At 48.4% G+C, this 16,554-nt stretch overlaps 1 protein-coding gene across 1 annotated transcript in view; it reads right to left on the minus strand.

Moving 5' to 3' along the window:
• The window catches only part of PARP9 (poly(ADP-ribose) polymerase family member 9), a 614,444-nt gene that overhangs the window by 527,722 nt on the left and 70,168 nt on the right, over positions 1–16,554 (minus strand). The gene's annotated exons all lie outside the window — the stretch shown is intronic.

Raw genomic sequence — 16,554 nt, forward strand, 5'->3', positions numbered from 1 at the left:
ACAAAACTAACCTTTGGAGTCCAGTCGCGGAAGAGGCGCTGTTGCGAGGCAAAAGAGGTAAAGGGGCCGGGGAGAGCCGTGCTGAGACGCGAGACAGCCACTGCACGCACCGAGCTGTGGTGTGGGGTGGCTCGCCTCCCAGTTAGTCGGAAACCCTTTGGCAGGTGGCAACACCCTCCGCCTGCCGCTCCTCCCTCGCCAGACTAACATACCCAGTCAACAAAGACTGGATGTTGGAGTCGTGATGGCTGCTTAAGCACCGGCACTGCCCGCCATTTTGGGTGTTGGCATGGGGCCACGGGCAGAGACGGAGGCGCGCTCCAGAGCCACAAACTGGGAACTGTATGGTGGGCAGTTGCCGCAGCTCAGCAACAAGTTTGGGGGAAGCATTGTGGACAGATGGACTGGGCCACAGAGAGAGACCTGGTTAAAAAAAAAAAAGACGACAAAGTGAGGTGCTCATGTCCCCCCTCCTCAGGGTCCTAAAGGTCAGAGGGGCTAGGCGGCACATATATTCGCCCCCTTGCCAATGAGTGCTCTTACAGAGAAGAAACACTGGATCTGACATTACGCAGTAGGGTGCTCCACATCTGATGGAGCGGGAGCTGATCATATCACTGGAGGCCCTGCGGAGTGGCTAGAGACCCCCCCCCCTCTCCCCACGTACAGAGGCATATCCTGCCTGCCTTTGGGGACCATATCCATTTATTCGCCCTCCACCGGTGAGGGTTTGACTCCAAGAAAACACAGCTGAGTTGCCACTCCACATCCAAGTGTGGGTGGTGCATCGGACTGGGCGAGAGTGGGGTCAAACACAAATAATGCTAGTCGGTGCTGTAGGCCTAGGCTGCTGCTTTTTTTTGTTTAAATCTTTTTTATTTATTTTATGCAGTCACGATTAATCATACGTATGCTTACAATGCCCCTCTATGTCTTTCCTTTAACATTTTCAATAGTTACAATGTGTACACATTTACAGATTTATCAGTACTGTACAGGATGTAATAATAACAATGCAGTTTATGAGGTAAGGAGTTATTACTTTCTTTAACTTTGGGCATCTTTTCACTTTGCGTAAGTCTGTCTGTCAGGCACAGGTGTGTGTAAACATATTAGACATTTTGTCTTATACGAGTTCATTTAGTTCTAGCATATTAAACATATAAAATAAAAGAACAACGATACAACATTAGAAACGAACAACTTTGACCTTGCCCTTAGTATCTTGCCTGGGTTTCCTGCATGTGTACGCGTATCTTGGCCCTACTGATGTGTCTTACAGCGTCCCTTGTCTGTGGCAGGTGCGCCTACATGACTTTATGTGTGTCAAATAGTTGATCATGGAATATCGCACTGTCTCACTGTCTGCCGGCCCTACGTCAGATGATCTCTCGCGCCGCTCCCTTTTGCATTGTTGTCGCTCGCCCAGGAGAACATCCCACTGTGCTGATATAGGGGTCTGTCACAGACCTAATGTTTCCTCACGCCTAATGGCGATGCTTTCTGCTTTGGCCCACGCTAATTGTGAATGGCGCCATGCCTGCAAGTGCAGAGGTTCTGCTGCTTTCCAGCGTTTAGTTAGTAATCATTTTGGCTACCACCATTCCCAGGTCTAGGAACCTCGATGCTACCTTGGTGGCTGGTGTTCTCTTAAACTTATGGAGCAAGTATATCGGCCATTCAAAGGGCAATGTACGGCCCGTGCACGTATGTAATATTCTGGCAATCACGCTACATTATGCACCAATGCTAGCGCAGCTCCTTAACATATGTATTAGCTCAGCGATCGGCTCGGCGCATCTCGGGCACTTAGCGTCTGCGCCAATTAAATATTTATTGATCTTGAAATGAAATACCAGTATATGTAAATCGCACAGCTACCTCCGAAGTGGTGTCCCGGCGCTGGGGTCCCTCGGGAAGATTAAGCGAGCTATTGCCCAGTATCTTAGCAGGTGTGAGGTAAGGCCTGTGTATAATGTATAGCTGGATTTGTCTGAACCGCATGTTTCGGGGTATGTGTGTTGGGCTCTCTAGTATTCAAGCCCATTCTTTGTCAACGAGTTGGTACCCTAGGTCTAGCTCCTACGGAGGGGATCCAGACTTACCGCCGGGCCTAGCGCTGCTGCTTTAAGCCTCCCCTTCCGGCATGCAAAATAGCATCCCACTTGCCTTGTAACCCTAAACCGGGCAGAACTGGTGTGCTTGCTGGGGGAGCAGTCAGTAGAAGAGGCGCTGACAGCAACACGTCAGCAGACGCACGGAGGACCGGACAGGCAAGTGAGTGCAAACCCGTGAACCAACAAGCCTCAAGAAATACAGCGCACCGCTGCATACAGATATTGCCAATTCCAGTAAAAATTGGGGAAGCGCGAGGATAATGGGCAAATCACACAGGAAACAGCTGAAGCTGCCCGTCGAACCCCGAGAATCTGCAAGTTGAAATAGCCATGATCGTGAGTTGGAAGTGGCAGAAGGATCTGATCCTGGACAGCAGGCGGAGGAGGAGGAGGATATGAAGATGATCTTATTAACAATGAAGCGTAGCCTCACCTTGATGGAATCCAAAATGGATACCATTTGCACCAGCAAGGATTACATCACTCAAAAACTGGAAATACAGGATAGAAGGATAGGAGAGGCCGAGCATAGACTTTCTGAGCTTGAGGACAGCACTACTCGCGAAGCAGGGCAAGTAAAAGAAATGGATCGCCTTTTGAAGATCATAGCAGCAAAACATGAAGACCTAGAGGCCAGATCCAGAAGAAACAACATTTGGATCTTTGGAATCCCTGAATCTACCAGCACAGGGAGGATGGAGGACTATATGGAGCGTTTACTGACGACTTGATTTGGGAAGGAGTAATTTTCCTCGCTGCTGGTCGCTGAGAGGGCACATTGGTCGCTGGCGGCGAGGCCCTCCCCAGGTGCACTTAACAGGTCTATAGTGGCCAAACTACTAAACTACAGGGACCGCAACACTGCTTTATGAATGGCAAGAGAAAAGCAACCATTGGTGTTTGAGGGCCACAACATTGCCCTATACCCGGATTTCCCAATGGTGGTCCAGGAGGCGAGAAAGAATTCCTGCCTGTCAAGAAGAAATTGCAACAAGCCAACATTACTTTTGCGATGTTGTACCCTTCAAAACTACGAATCACTCACCAGGACAAACTGCATTTTTTCATATCCCCACAACAAGCAATGGATTTCTTTAAAAAATTACCCAAAAGCCCAAGGCGGGTAGCAGGCTCAGCGCTTGGAAGCGGAGCTGCGTTGTCAACATCTGAAGTGGAATAAGCACAGAGACTGATGCCAAGCACAGACTGAGGTGGGACCCGCCCGCGACACGGTTCGACTGCAGCCATGCACAACAAGTAACATTCTGCACCAGTCTGAACACTCAAATTGAACAAGGATGAAGGCACCTGCACGCTGCTGCACTTCTGCACAGATACTCTGGCTGGACAGCCTTAGCCCCATCATTATTAATCTAAGTGCAGCGGAACTGTTAAGGGACAATGGATTCTGTGGACGCATTATACCGCAGCCCCGGACACCCCCTCCCCCTTCTGTGCGAGGGGAGGTGTTGCATCGCCCTCTGAGCGAGATAACCTGACAGGAGTATCCTCCAAGGCGCTATGGGACTATCTTTCTTGCTGTCTCTACTGACTTTGCTATTTTTTTCTCTTCTACTCAATATATCACCCACTTGTGTTGGAACTCTTTCTACTCTGTCTTTACTGACTACTGTTTTAATAATGCATCCCACAGCACCTGTGAAGATTGCATATCCAGTCTTGCAATTCTGGAATACTCCACCATTGGGATGCTCTCCTGGTTTGAGGGCATGTTGGCCCAAAGGGGAAATGGGAGGGAGGTAGGTCACTTCACGGCATGTTGAGTTTGCCGATGTGGGCGAGGGGTGGGTGGACAAATAGACGACATAGCCCACACAGTACAATTGAGCAGCAAGGCAAATCTACACAATCAAATATTAACAAGGCTAGACCCAGGGAAGGCAGCACGGTTGATACCTTTCAGAAAAGCAAGATCATATGGCAAGTAGCAACAAACAAGCAGGCCTGAACCTCCTAACATGGAACATTCCGGGGCTGTGGAATCTACAAAAACAGAGACATCTCCTACGCTATCTTGATAGGCACAACATCCATATTGCCCTTTTACAGGAAACCAACACGGCCCAGGCACCTGCTCCTACATTTGCTTCACGATGGGCAGTGCATAGATACTTCTCTTCCTATTCCTCCTATTCGAGGGGAACATCCATCATTGTGCGGAGGCAGGCTACATATGCGGTGGAGGGAGCCATAAATGACCATCAAGGGAGATATAATATAATTTGGGGAAGACAGTTCTCTCACTCAATTACACTAGTCAACTGCTATGGACCCAACATTGATGATGAGATGTTCTACACTAATCAGTGGGGACAGGTCGTTGACATTGGATCCTCCTACGTCATTTGGGGTAGGGATTTCAGCCTCACTTTACAGCCAAATCTAGATCGCTCTCACCCTCAGCCTCACCATTACACAAAGGCTCAGCGACAATTACAGTCCATAGTGGAGGAGCACTGCCTGATCAATGCCTGAGGCTTCATTTACCGGGCGCATAGGGAGGGAACATGCTTTTCTACGGCCCACTCCAGCTGGTCCAGACTGAACTTCTGGCTAGTGTCCAGAGGAATTTGACTGCGGATCACTCACGTCCAACACCTAGCTAGAATAGATACAAAAAACCGAACAACGGCAGACGGTAAAAGCCCCACCTCACTGCTACGTTCCTTATGTGACAGTGTCTTACAAAAATCGATGAAAGTTTGCACAACAAATCCTACACATGCTGTAGTTGGGTGCAAAACTGCAAGACAGATCAAGATATTGATTATTTTGGAATTGAGCAAGGAGATCAGACTAGCGAGGACAGCCAGCCAGCAGCTGCCACGTTACTGAGATTACAGTTGTCTGCTTCCCGTCAAGATCTGTGAATCTTTGGCCTTCAAATTTAAACACAACTGTGCAATAATAAAGGAAACTGTCATTGTGATGCTGGCCGGCAGCCCCCAAAGTGTAAGGATAAAGAGCATGAAAGGAACATCGACTTGGATGCCAAAATGAATTTGCTAGGCGGAACGTTTGATGGTCTTGGCAGTGCTTTAATCACATGGCCAGTGGTTGTTTTCTGCGTCTACGTTCTGCTCTTTATCATTTCCATTGTGATGATTATAAAAAGGGAGGCAATTAAGGCTTTCTATAGGCAACTTGGAGGCAGTAAAGCGCATCGATGTCGGGCCTATACACCTGAGCCCCATCATGGAACTTCTCCATATTTGATTGTAGCAACGTTGGTTCCCGTACATGGAACTACGGAGAGATAATGCAAATCAGTTGTGCTTATACATATTTTTCATTCTTGCTACCACGCAATTGGACCATTGATTATTTTTACATTTAAGCCCTGAGGAAGTTCAATGTGTATTGATGGAAATGCGTTGGCTGGAGCTTGTGTTTTGATAGCATTTGAATAAAGGAGAAATAACATAAAGGAATTTTTGTCCGTATATTATATCCTATGCAAAATAAAGCTCAGTGGTGTACCATTCCAAAATGATCCACCTAGATAGAACATGTTTGGATCACACCCAGGGTCTGGCTGGGAATGTGCCCACCGGGATCCCCCGCCACCCACATGTCCTGGAGGCTCCCCACACAATCGCTAGCAGAGATGATGCGCAAACCCTGTTTCTCTAATGTTGTCGTGGAAAGACGGGACCTCCCACAAAAACATTGAATAGATTCTGCTGCCATTTATGGCGCACTACTCCTCGCTTATACAATGCAAAGAGCAGATTCCTTAGACATAAACTCTTATTTGGAAAAGGTAGAGTTGGGATGGCTAAGTGATAACCAACTTGAATTTCTCACAGCTGACTTCGAAAAAGACGAAATAAGAGCAGCTATTATGCAACTGGGTCCGGGCAAGGATTCTGGGCCAGTCGGACTGTCGACTGAATTTTATGCAACGTACATAGACACGCTGGTTCCCTTCCTTAAAAAACTCTATGAGGAGGTGCTACGGCTTGCAACACTCCCGTCTACCATGAGAGAGGCCCTCGTTGTATCCCTCCCAAAGGCAGGAAAACCTGTTGACAGCGTGGACTCCTACAAGCCTTTGTCCTTAATTAATTGCGTTGGAAAAATATTGGCTAAACTATTGGCAAATAGCTTAAGCCTGCTGATGGATAGGCTTGTGCGACCGGACCAGGCGAGTTTCATCCCGGGGAGGCCCACCTCATACAACTTGTGCACCTTATTTTCAAATTCAAGACATAGATCCTGAGCTCTGTGCGGTGGCGATCTTCCTTGACACCGCCAGGCTTTTGACTCCCTAGAGTGGGACTACTTGATGTCTGTACTGCAGGGTATGGGCTTCCCCTCAAGATTCTGCACATGGGCACAGCTATTGTATCACAAATACATGGCAAAAGTACTTATTAATGGTGTGCTCTCCCCCCGTTTCATATAACTCGGGGAACAAGGCAGGGATGCCCACTGTCCCTGCTTCTGACATTACACTCTACATCTGAGACCCCCAGGAAAACCTTAAGGGGTGCTGCTGGAGGTTATCAGATTTGGAGGTTACTCTGGCATCAAAATCAACTAAGAGGAATCGCAGATTTGTCCTCTCACCTCTAATACCCTGCCCTGGCAATCAGATTATCCACTCAGTTGGAATGAATCAGCAGTGAAATATTTGGGCTTATTGATCAGTCACAGCAGAGAGGAACTCATCAGAGCAAATTATGGCAAGGTGCTAGACAGCAAAACTGACTCCATTACTAGATGGATTGCTATGCTCCTCTCCATGGCGGGATGCAACGCGCTCATGAAAATGATAATTCTACCACGACTGCTGTATTTATTTATAAACATCCCCCACGTCCCTGGGAGTCAATTTTTCAGGTCCCTAAAGACGCAATTAATTTGCCTTGCCTGGGGGCAAGCTGTCCAGAATCAAGTGGACCTACATTACCTTTCACCAAGGGCGGTTTTGAGACTCCGGATCCAGAGCTTTACTACTTGTGTGCACAAACGCATTATGCGCTGTACTGGTTTCATCCGCCGCCATTTATACCACATCTAGCGGTGGAATAGGGCTACATGGCTCCCACACCACTGTCTGGATTGCTTGGTGTGGAATGGGAAAGACAGGGACAGGTACTCCACATGGCTTGCACGAATATAGCATGGAAGGGCATTACAATGAAGCTGGGATCCCTTGTGGTGTACCCCCCACGTTACCATTAGAGTATCATAGTACCCTCCCTGTTACCCACGAGGGAATTGCTGCTGCATGTTGCGCTGCTATGCTAATTTAATTTGGGGGGGGGGTCTGTATTCCAATTGGAAATTTAACGACAAGGGAAAGTTTGTTGGGGGGGCGACCCCTCTACGATGAAGCTGTCTTTTGTACATTAGGTGGAGGTCAAGATGTAGCGACATTCACCCCGCCCTTTCCAGAAGAGCCGCAAACCTTAGCGCACCTTTGCATGCTATGCTTCAGGCCGCTAGCTCTTCCCATGCGGTGCCGCGACTATGTCGAAGTGTGCATCGGGACAAGTCACAGGAGAACTGGAAGGGAGAACTGCGCTTCCCACTTGAAGATGCACAGTGGGAATTCTGCAGTCAGCAGACTGGGAAGATAACAGCTAGTAGTAGCAGGTTACGTATCATTCATTATAAATATCTACATAGGATGTATTACACCCCGGCGCAAACCAAATGAATAGATACGGTCTGAGACCCACAGACTGCTGCGAGTGATGTGGCGCAGAGGGAGCTAACTTCCTCTATCTGGCCTGGTCCTGAAGACGTGTTAACAACTACTGGGAGGAGGTTGGAAATGCTATATCACAAATGGTGGGAGTGAATGTAAGCCTTACCTCACTTGTCTACAGACTCCCCCGGACCCCGACCACAGTTCAGCGACTCCATTGCCACTTCATCAGCACGCATGCCCTGACCTCCACCAACTACATCCTCCTCTGAGACCTGAACTTTCACCTGGAAAATAACAAAGACAGCAACTCCACCACTCTGATCGACAACCTCTGACTAAGACAGCTTGTCACAACGCCGACCCACTCCACCGGACACACACTAGACACCGTCTTCTCCTCAAGCTCCCACATCTCCTTCAGCCACACCACCGAATTCCTCTGGACCGACCACCGCTGCGTCCACTTCACCTTCCAGAAACCCACCACAGACCACTGCACCCTGCAGATCCCACGCCGCTGCTGGAATAAAGTCACCGAAGACCAACTACAGACAAACCTAGCTCTCAGCACACCCACCGACCAATCCAACACACACGACACTGCCCACAACCTCAGACGATGGATAGATGACTGCGCCAACACCCTAGCCCCGCAGAAAAAACCCACCTACAGAGACACCAGCAAGACAGCCAGCTGGTTCATCTCGGAACTCCTTGCATCCAAGTGTACCGGACGGAAACTAGAGAAAAAGTGGCACAGCGAAAAGACACCGGACAGCCACGCAGCACACAAAGACGCCATCCGCAACCACCATCCCCTCATCAGGTCCGCCAAGAGGACCTCCTTCAAAGACCGCCTCGACAACAAAGCACACAACAGCAAGGAGCTCTTCAACATTGTGAAGGAACTCTCCAACCCTAGCCCCTACACCAACGACAGCCCGCCGTCGCAAGCCCTGTGCGACTCCCTCGCCATCTTCTTCCACTGCAAGATTGCCTACATCCACGACAGCTTCAACACCCAGACAGCCCCAACAGACACGGCACACCAGACTCGCCGCACCCCGTTGACCACAACCCCCTGATTGTGTGGACCAACGTGAACATCGATGACAACATCAAGACCATGAGCACAATCCACTCCGGCTCCCCGTCAGACCCTTTCCCACACAACATCTTCAACAAAGCCAGCAGCTCCATCGACCTTCCCAGAGAGCTGGAAGCACGCCGAGATCAACGCCCTACTCAAAAAACCCAAAGCGAACCGGAGCGACCTCAAGAACTTCCGGCCCATCTCCCTGCTCCCGTTACCAGCCAAGGTCATCGAGAAGATCGTCAACAGAGAGCGAGCCTGATACCTCAAAGAAAACATCCTGGACCCTTCCCAGTCAGGGTTCCACAGCAACCACAGCACAGAGACTGCCCTCATCGCGGCTACCGACGACATCAGGACCCTGCTGTACAACGGCGAGACAGCAGCCCTCCTCCTGCTGGACCTCTCCACCCCCTTCGACACAGTCTGCCACCGTACTCTACGCACACACCTCCATGACGCAGGGATCCAAGACAAGGCCCTGGAATGGACCACCTCCTTCCTCTCCGGCAGAACACAAAGAGTCCGCTTCCCCCCCTTCTGATCTGAAACCTCCAAAATCATCTGCGGCGTACCCCAGGGCTCATCCCTCAGCCCGACACTGTTCAACATTTACATGGGCCCGCTCGCATGCATCGCCTGACAGCACGACCTCAACATAATCTCCTATGCCGACGACACTCAACTGATCCTCTCCCTCACCAAGGACCCCCTCACCGCTAAACCCAACCTCCATGAAGGCCGTCGCCGATTGGATGATGAGCAGCCGACTAAAGCTGAACATGGACAAGACAGAGGTCCTCATCATCGGCTCCAACCCATCAGCTTGTTACGAGTCCTGATGGCCGACGGCACTGCGGGTTGCCCCAACACCCATTGACAACGAACGCAACCTGGGAGTCATCCTCGACTCAACGCTCTCCATGACCAAGCAAGTCAACGCCGTCTCCTCCTCCTGCTGCTTCAACACCCTCCGCAGGATCTACAGGTGGATCGCGACAGATACAAGAACAGTCACCCAGACCCTAGTCAGCAGCAAATTCGACTACGGAAACGCCCTCTACGCAGGAGCCCTGGCCAAGCTCATCAAACGACTACAACGCATTCTCAACGCCTCACCCTCGACGTACCACGCCACAGCCACATCACCCCCCACCTGAGAAGCCTGCACTGGCTCCCATTCGACAGGAGAATCTCCTTCAAACTCCTCATCCACGCACACAAGGCACTCCACAAGACCGGCCCAGCCTACCTCAACAGACGACTCCTCTTCTACGTCCCCAACCGCCAGCTCCGCTCTGCCGACCTCTCCCTCGCCACCGTCCCGCACATCCGAAGAACAACCACCGGCCGCAGATCCTTCTCCCACCTCGCCGCCAAGACCTGAAACACCCTTCCACTCAGCCTATGACAGACCCAAGACCTGTTGACCTTCAGGAGGCTACTCAAGAGCTGCTGTTCGACCAGTAGCGGCACCCCCCATTCTCTGCCCCCAGCGCCTTGAGACCCTCGAGGGTAAGTAGTGCGCTCTACAAATTCTGTGATTTATTGAGTGATTGACTCAACGCACAGCTCGGTTACACAGAGAGCATAGAGCATCTGTTAAGACGATTCGTGTCCCTGGGATAGCTGATGGCCAAGCGAAGGGTAGTGTGCAGATGGGGTCAGGGGAGAGCTCCAAAATTAAAGGAATGGATGCAAGATTTGTTTTACTGCCAGGAGTACTTAACCATATGCTCAGTGTTATTGCCACTTAGCTCACGACCCCGAGACATATGGGAGCCACTAAAGACTTACTTAATGCACACCCCACAGGCAGCAGATATTACAGGAACCCCACATGCACTACAATGAGACAATGCTACCTAATTAACACTCCATGAGGCACCACTGATTAGAAGGTCCAACCACTAAAGTTAGATATCATGCCAACCAGATGTACAATTGGAACCTCATTGTGCTTCAATTGTGTAAAGCCTGTATTGTTAATGCTTAATGATATCAATACACTATGACAAAATATCTGCCTGTAATACTGAAATGACAGTTTTGTAAACTGCTGTGTGTATGCCAAATGAAAACTCAATAAAAGAAGTTTTAAACAAGCATTTGCAATGCAATAGGTCTCGCATTTGCGAGAGTATGAGCTATTGGCATTGTTAATGACAATGCCTTTTATATATGTGTTGGTTTTTAAAACATAATTAAAAGCATTGTCATTTACAAGGCAAATAGCTCAAATTCTAGCAAATGAGAGACCTATTGCGTTGCAAATGGTTGTTTAGACTTACACTCGTAAATTGAGCTGAAATGTGCAAATGCTTCTGTTTGTGTACATCTGCATATCCCGAAAAAATATCTGTTGCCGAAAAGAAACCCTCCTCAGGATTGCTACCATCATGTCACTGTTGGACAATGATGGAGCAAGGATTCGCACGTAAAGCGACTTGCTCACATTCAAGAACCTCATTAACCTATAATAGCATTTACCAATCTGTTTCGTCATTAATATTGCACCTTCACACTACACGCAGGTGTCCCAGAGACGCTTGCCTATGTGTCTATTAATCATAACAAGGCTTGCATACTACAGAATCGCTGCTTCGCAGAAATACAGTCTGCGCATGTAATGTAATGTATGTAATGTATAATGTAATGTATAGGCATTTATATAGCGCACTACTTACCCGGAGGGTCCCAAGGCGCTTCGACCGCTGCGAAACCCTTCCTGGCTTCCCTGAGAGATGGTCCCTTAATGGGTATCTCCAGGGTGAGACCAGGCATCCCCGGCGGTCTGGTGGGGCCATTAGTGAAGATGAGGCAAGCTAATGCCCAGAGTTGCCGAGTGTGATCGCTGATCAGAGTGGGCACCGAGGCGAGAGAATTATCGAGTCCGCTGACCCTGGTCCAGAAACCTGCCGCGCCGGGAATCGAACCCTGGTCCCGGCATGCGTCGGTCATACCCATGTGATGTGACGCACTCGCAGTTCTGGAGGGATTTTTCGCTCATGCGCAGTATTGCTAATATGGCCGCTTTTCGTTAACATGCTCTCCGCTTGCTACTGCTGCTTTTGCACATCTATCTATTTCTGCCTAAAACCCTAATGCTATAGATATTATAAAGTAAGGGGTGCAGTGTAGCATATCATGGTGTACAGTGTATTCATATTTTCTGTGTTTCTAATTTGTTTTCGCTTACTTTTCATGTACCGCGTATCTGTGGGCCTGGGAGTGGGGAGCCGCTCCATCTTTGAAACCCATTACACCCCAATCATGTGATGAGGGAAAATTCAAACTGCGCAGAAGCAAAACCAAGCCAGCTGGCTTCTGAAGTTGAGATGCGCCTGGGAAAATCTTTCGTGCTTCAAGAGAAGATTTCGGCTGTACCTAAAATTGTTACAAATGTATTTACTTATGTGTGTCCTATTGTTTTACACCTTTCTCATGCCCTGGGAACTGGAATGTAAGGGGTGGGTACGAAATTTGAATATTAAATATGGGAACTCAGAATTTTAGGTGGTGACAATGACCTAACCACCTCCTCTGACCAATCCTAAGTTGGGGATCCTGTCACTTGCAACATTTGTGGGTGGTCTGGGGACCCGTAAAGGGTATAACTAGCCTAGTTTTAGCTAGAGAAATTGTCCGACTTGTCCGAGTAGCTGACCTGTCACCGACCCTACGAACTCTATAGGTGATTGATACAGAGAGCTGCGGAGCACTCTGTCTGAAATTTCCACAAACTCCACGGGGTGGAAATAGTCTTAAGTGCTGGCGAAGCACTTTGCTGGGAGATTCGAGAACCCAATCGGGGTTACTGGCGGATTCCGTGCAGAGAGGGAGTAGCGCAGGCGTTGCATCCGAAGCTGCAGGTGTTGGTCGTGCCCTTTGGTGAGCCCAGTCCTGACCCAAATCCTGAGGGGTATCCTGTCCTGATTGTCCGTGAGCTGTACCTGCTCACCTAATGGCATCCTAAATCCTTGAGGGTCCTTGTCCTCGCCTTTCCCAAGCTGACCCGTGGCCAGGGTTAGTCCTCATTCCTGTCCTAGGTAAATATAATTTTATGGGTGTCCGTCTATCTATTCTCCTTCCTCCTACTCTTTTAATAAAGCCTCTATGCCCATGATATTCTCTCTGTCATCTCCAATTGCCGTATATGCAAACTGTTTATTAGCTATGTTCCATTTTTCCCCTTCCTGTAGGGCATATTGAAACTGTTTTACTTAACTAGTGTGATCTAAGTTTACTGATGTCTAGGATCTAAGCTTAGTTAAGTAGATAGGCTAAGATTAGGGTTTTGAATCACTTGTAGGACTTTAGCAATTCACTGACTAATGTGTTTTACCCTTACCTACCCTAATATAAGCTTGAAACTGAAAAGCATGTTCCCTGTTACCCTTACCCAGTAGTATTTTCTACTTGCACTCAATGGTGCTTGCCCTCATTCATAGCTACATCATAGTTGTAATCTTGATTATTGATGTTTTGATTTGTATTAGCCTTATCCTCTTGTCATTCTGAATTTTCACTTACTATATAAAACCTTTAAAACCCTCCAGGTGTCGGTGGTCATTATAAAGGTATAAAAGTGTTATTAAATATATAAAGTATTTTTGATTATCTTATCTCTTGTCCACTGCTAGCTCCTGACCCGTCAGGAGAATATGTGCTTGTGGTAAGTCAAGTACACAGGTAATAGTGTTAAAGAAAACACATAGAATTACTGATGGTGGTGTGTAAACTCGCCCGTTTCACAAAAATACTGCCCTAAACACGTCATGGGCCCAAGTGCGTGAAATCTGGTAAATCTAAGGGTCGGGCGACCTGCGCGCTCTATCAACAATATATGAGGTATTAAGCTAGGGTGACCAACCGTCCGTAAATTTCACGGACCGTCCGTAAATTGGACCTCACGTCCGTTGTCCGTGAGGATCCTTTTTACGGACGCCTTTTGTCCGTAATTTTGGCCTTGCTGGGAACAGAGCTGTTCTCTGTGAGAGGCCTCTGCTCCCTGATGGGGCGCCTCGCACTCCACCTCGGAGCACAAGAGCAGCCCCACCCCCCATTGTCATTCTGTATGAGGCTGATTACCACATACAGAATGACAATGGGCCCATCTGAAGTGTGACTGCATGGTGGGCCTCCTCCTGCCTTGGTCTAGGGCAGCGTATTTTGTTAGATGATAGGAATGTGCAAACACGTAAATGTGGCTACATAATCCAGTTCATTCAAAGAAGCTGGTGAAACAGGTTGAAAAGAAAAGGCTCGGGCTAGAGTGCTTCCAGTCTCATCATTTAAGAAAATTACAGTTTAAATATTATTTTCAACAAAGCCATTTTTATTTTATGCATCTAACAGCCATTGACAAAGCCAATAGTTCTGGCTTGTTGTAGGTGTAACATTACTTGTTATTTATCTGGATACAATGACAGAAGAGGCAAAATACCAGTCTGGCGGCACACTATGCTAAACACAGATTTTTTTAGCTTAGGTGTTTTAAGCCCCGCTCTTAATTACATCGAACACCCCCTTTTGAGAGACCCTCCCCCTTTATTCATCCCGCTTAAAGCCTTGGAAACAACACCATGTCACAGTCACCTCACGTCCTAGCACTGTGCATCATGCATGACTCATGACTTCCACTTTTTCAGATTGCCTATGTGCAGGGGCATAGTGAACACTCCCCCACCCCACCCCTTCATTTAGGAACTACTGAGAGGGTGACATTCTTGATGGGCCTCTTCTGTCTGGAACTCTGCAGACAAAGGCTCAGCTCATAATTAATATGAAAACGTGGGCGAGTGAGTAAGTGAAAGGATGGCTGGATGGATTGCTGAATGGATGATTGAAAGGGTGAATAGATGGATAATTAGCGAAAGGATGGATAGATGAGTGAAAGGGTGGATGATCCGTGGGTGGATGTATGAGTGAAAGGATGGATGAGTGATGGGGTCAATGGATGGATTCATGAGTAGATGAGTAGAAGGATGGGTGGATGGATGGAAGGATGGAAGGATGGATGGCTAAGTGAAAGGGTCAATGGAGAGAGAAAGGGGGGATGGGTGGATAGCTGAAAAGGTGAAAGGGTGGAAGGATGAGTGCCTGGATGAGTAAATGAAAGGATAGCTGGATGGGTGAAAGGATAAATGGCTGGATGGAAGAGTGGATGGATTAGTGTACGGATGGATAGGGTGAAAAGGTGGGTGAATGGATGAGTCAAAGTGTGGATGGAGGGATGGATGAGTGAAATGATGTCTGGAAGGATACACAATGGATAGGTTTGCAAATGTATGAATATGTTAGGATATAAATGGGATTACTTATATACTATGCGTGACCTCCGTTGATGTGTCTGTAAAACCTACCTTTTGTCCCGAAATTTTGTCCTGATTTTTGACCCCCTGTCCTGAATTTTTGTCCTGAATTTTGACCCTTTATCCTGAATTTTTACACTCACTGTCCTGAATTTGCAGCCATGACAGTTGGTCACCCTAGATTAGGCACACCCCAGCACACCTTCCACCAAGACCCTTTGATAAAGCTAACCAGTGAAAAGTGTCAGGCCTCGCGAAAGGCTGCATTTATTTTACTTGCTGCACGAACTCTGCCCGTACCTGTGATTGAGACTGGGAACCTCCGTTGTCTCCTTGCGTGCTGCTCAATTGGGACTTCCACGTGTTTGCATCTAAAGACGGCGGCCCAAGGGGCGAGACAGCACCACCACAGACTGAAGGGGGCCGATAGGTCGGAATCACTGGCCTGGAAACGGAGGAGCGGTGCAGGATTAAGGACAGGTTTCTGTGGAGGGGGTTCACTATGGACTTTATTGTGAGCAATAATTGTGCGTTTACAATTGAAGGGGATAATAAATTGCACTACATCCCCCTCAATGCCTACATCACTGGTTGATTGCAGCGGCCCCATCTAGGGGCGTGTCACTGTTGGCCAATAAATGAGGGATTAGGCACACCGCAGCACAATTACCTTCCGCCAAGAGCCTTTGATAAAGCTAACTAGCGAAACGCCTCAGGCATCGCGAAAGGCTGCTTTTATTTTACCTGTTGCACAAACTCTGCCCGTACCTGTAATTGAGGCTGTTAACCTCTGTTGTCTCCTCGCGTGCTGCTCAATTGGGACTATCACGTGTTTGCATCTAAAGACGGCGGCCCGGCCGTCGAGACAGCACCACCCCAGACTGAAGGGGGCCTTTAGGTCGGAATCATTGGCCTGGAAACAGAGGAGCGGCACAGGATTAAGGACAGATTTCTGTGGCAGGGGTTCACTATGCACTTTATTGTGAGCAGTAATTGTGCGTTTACAATTGAAGAGGATAATAAATTGCACTACATCCCCCACAATGTCTAGAGTGCTGGTTGATTGCAGCGGCCCCATCCAGGGGCGTGTCACTGTTGGCCAATATATGATGGATTAGGCACACCGCAGCACATTTACCTCCCGCCAAGAGCCTTTGATAAAACTAACCAGCGAAATGCGTCAAGCATCGTGAAAGGCTGCTTTTATTTTACCTGCTGCACAAACTCTTCCCGTACCTGTGATTGAGGCTGGTAACCTCCATTGTCTCCTTGCGTGCTGCTCAATTTTGACTACCACGTGTTTGCATCTAAAGACGGTGGCCCGGCTGTCGAGACAGCACCATCCCA

This window comes from Lissotriton vulgaris, chromosome 2_1 (genome assembly GCF_964263255.1).
Source record: "Lissotriton vulgaris chromosome 2_1, aLisVul1.2, whole genome shotgun sequence".
Taxonomy (NCBI): Eukaryota; Metazoa; Chordata; class Amphibia; order Caudata; family Salamandridae; genus Lissotriton; species Lissotriton vulgaris.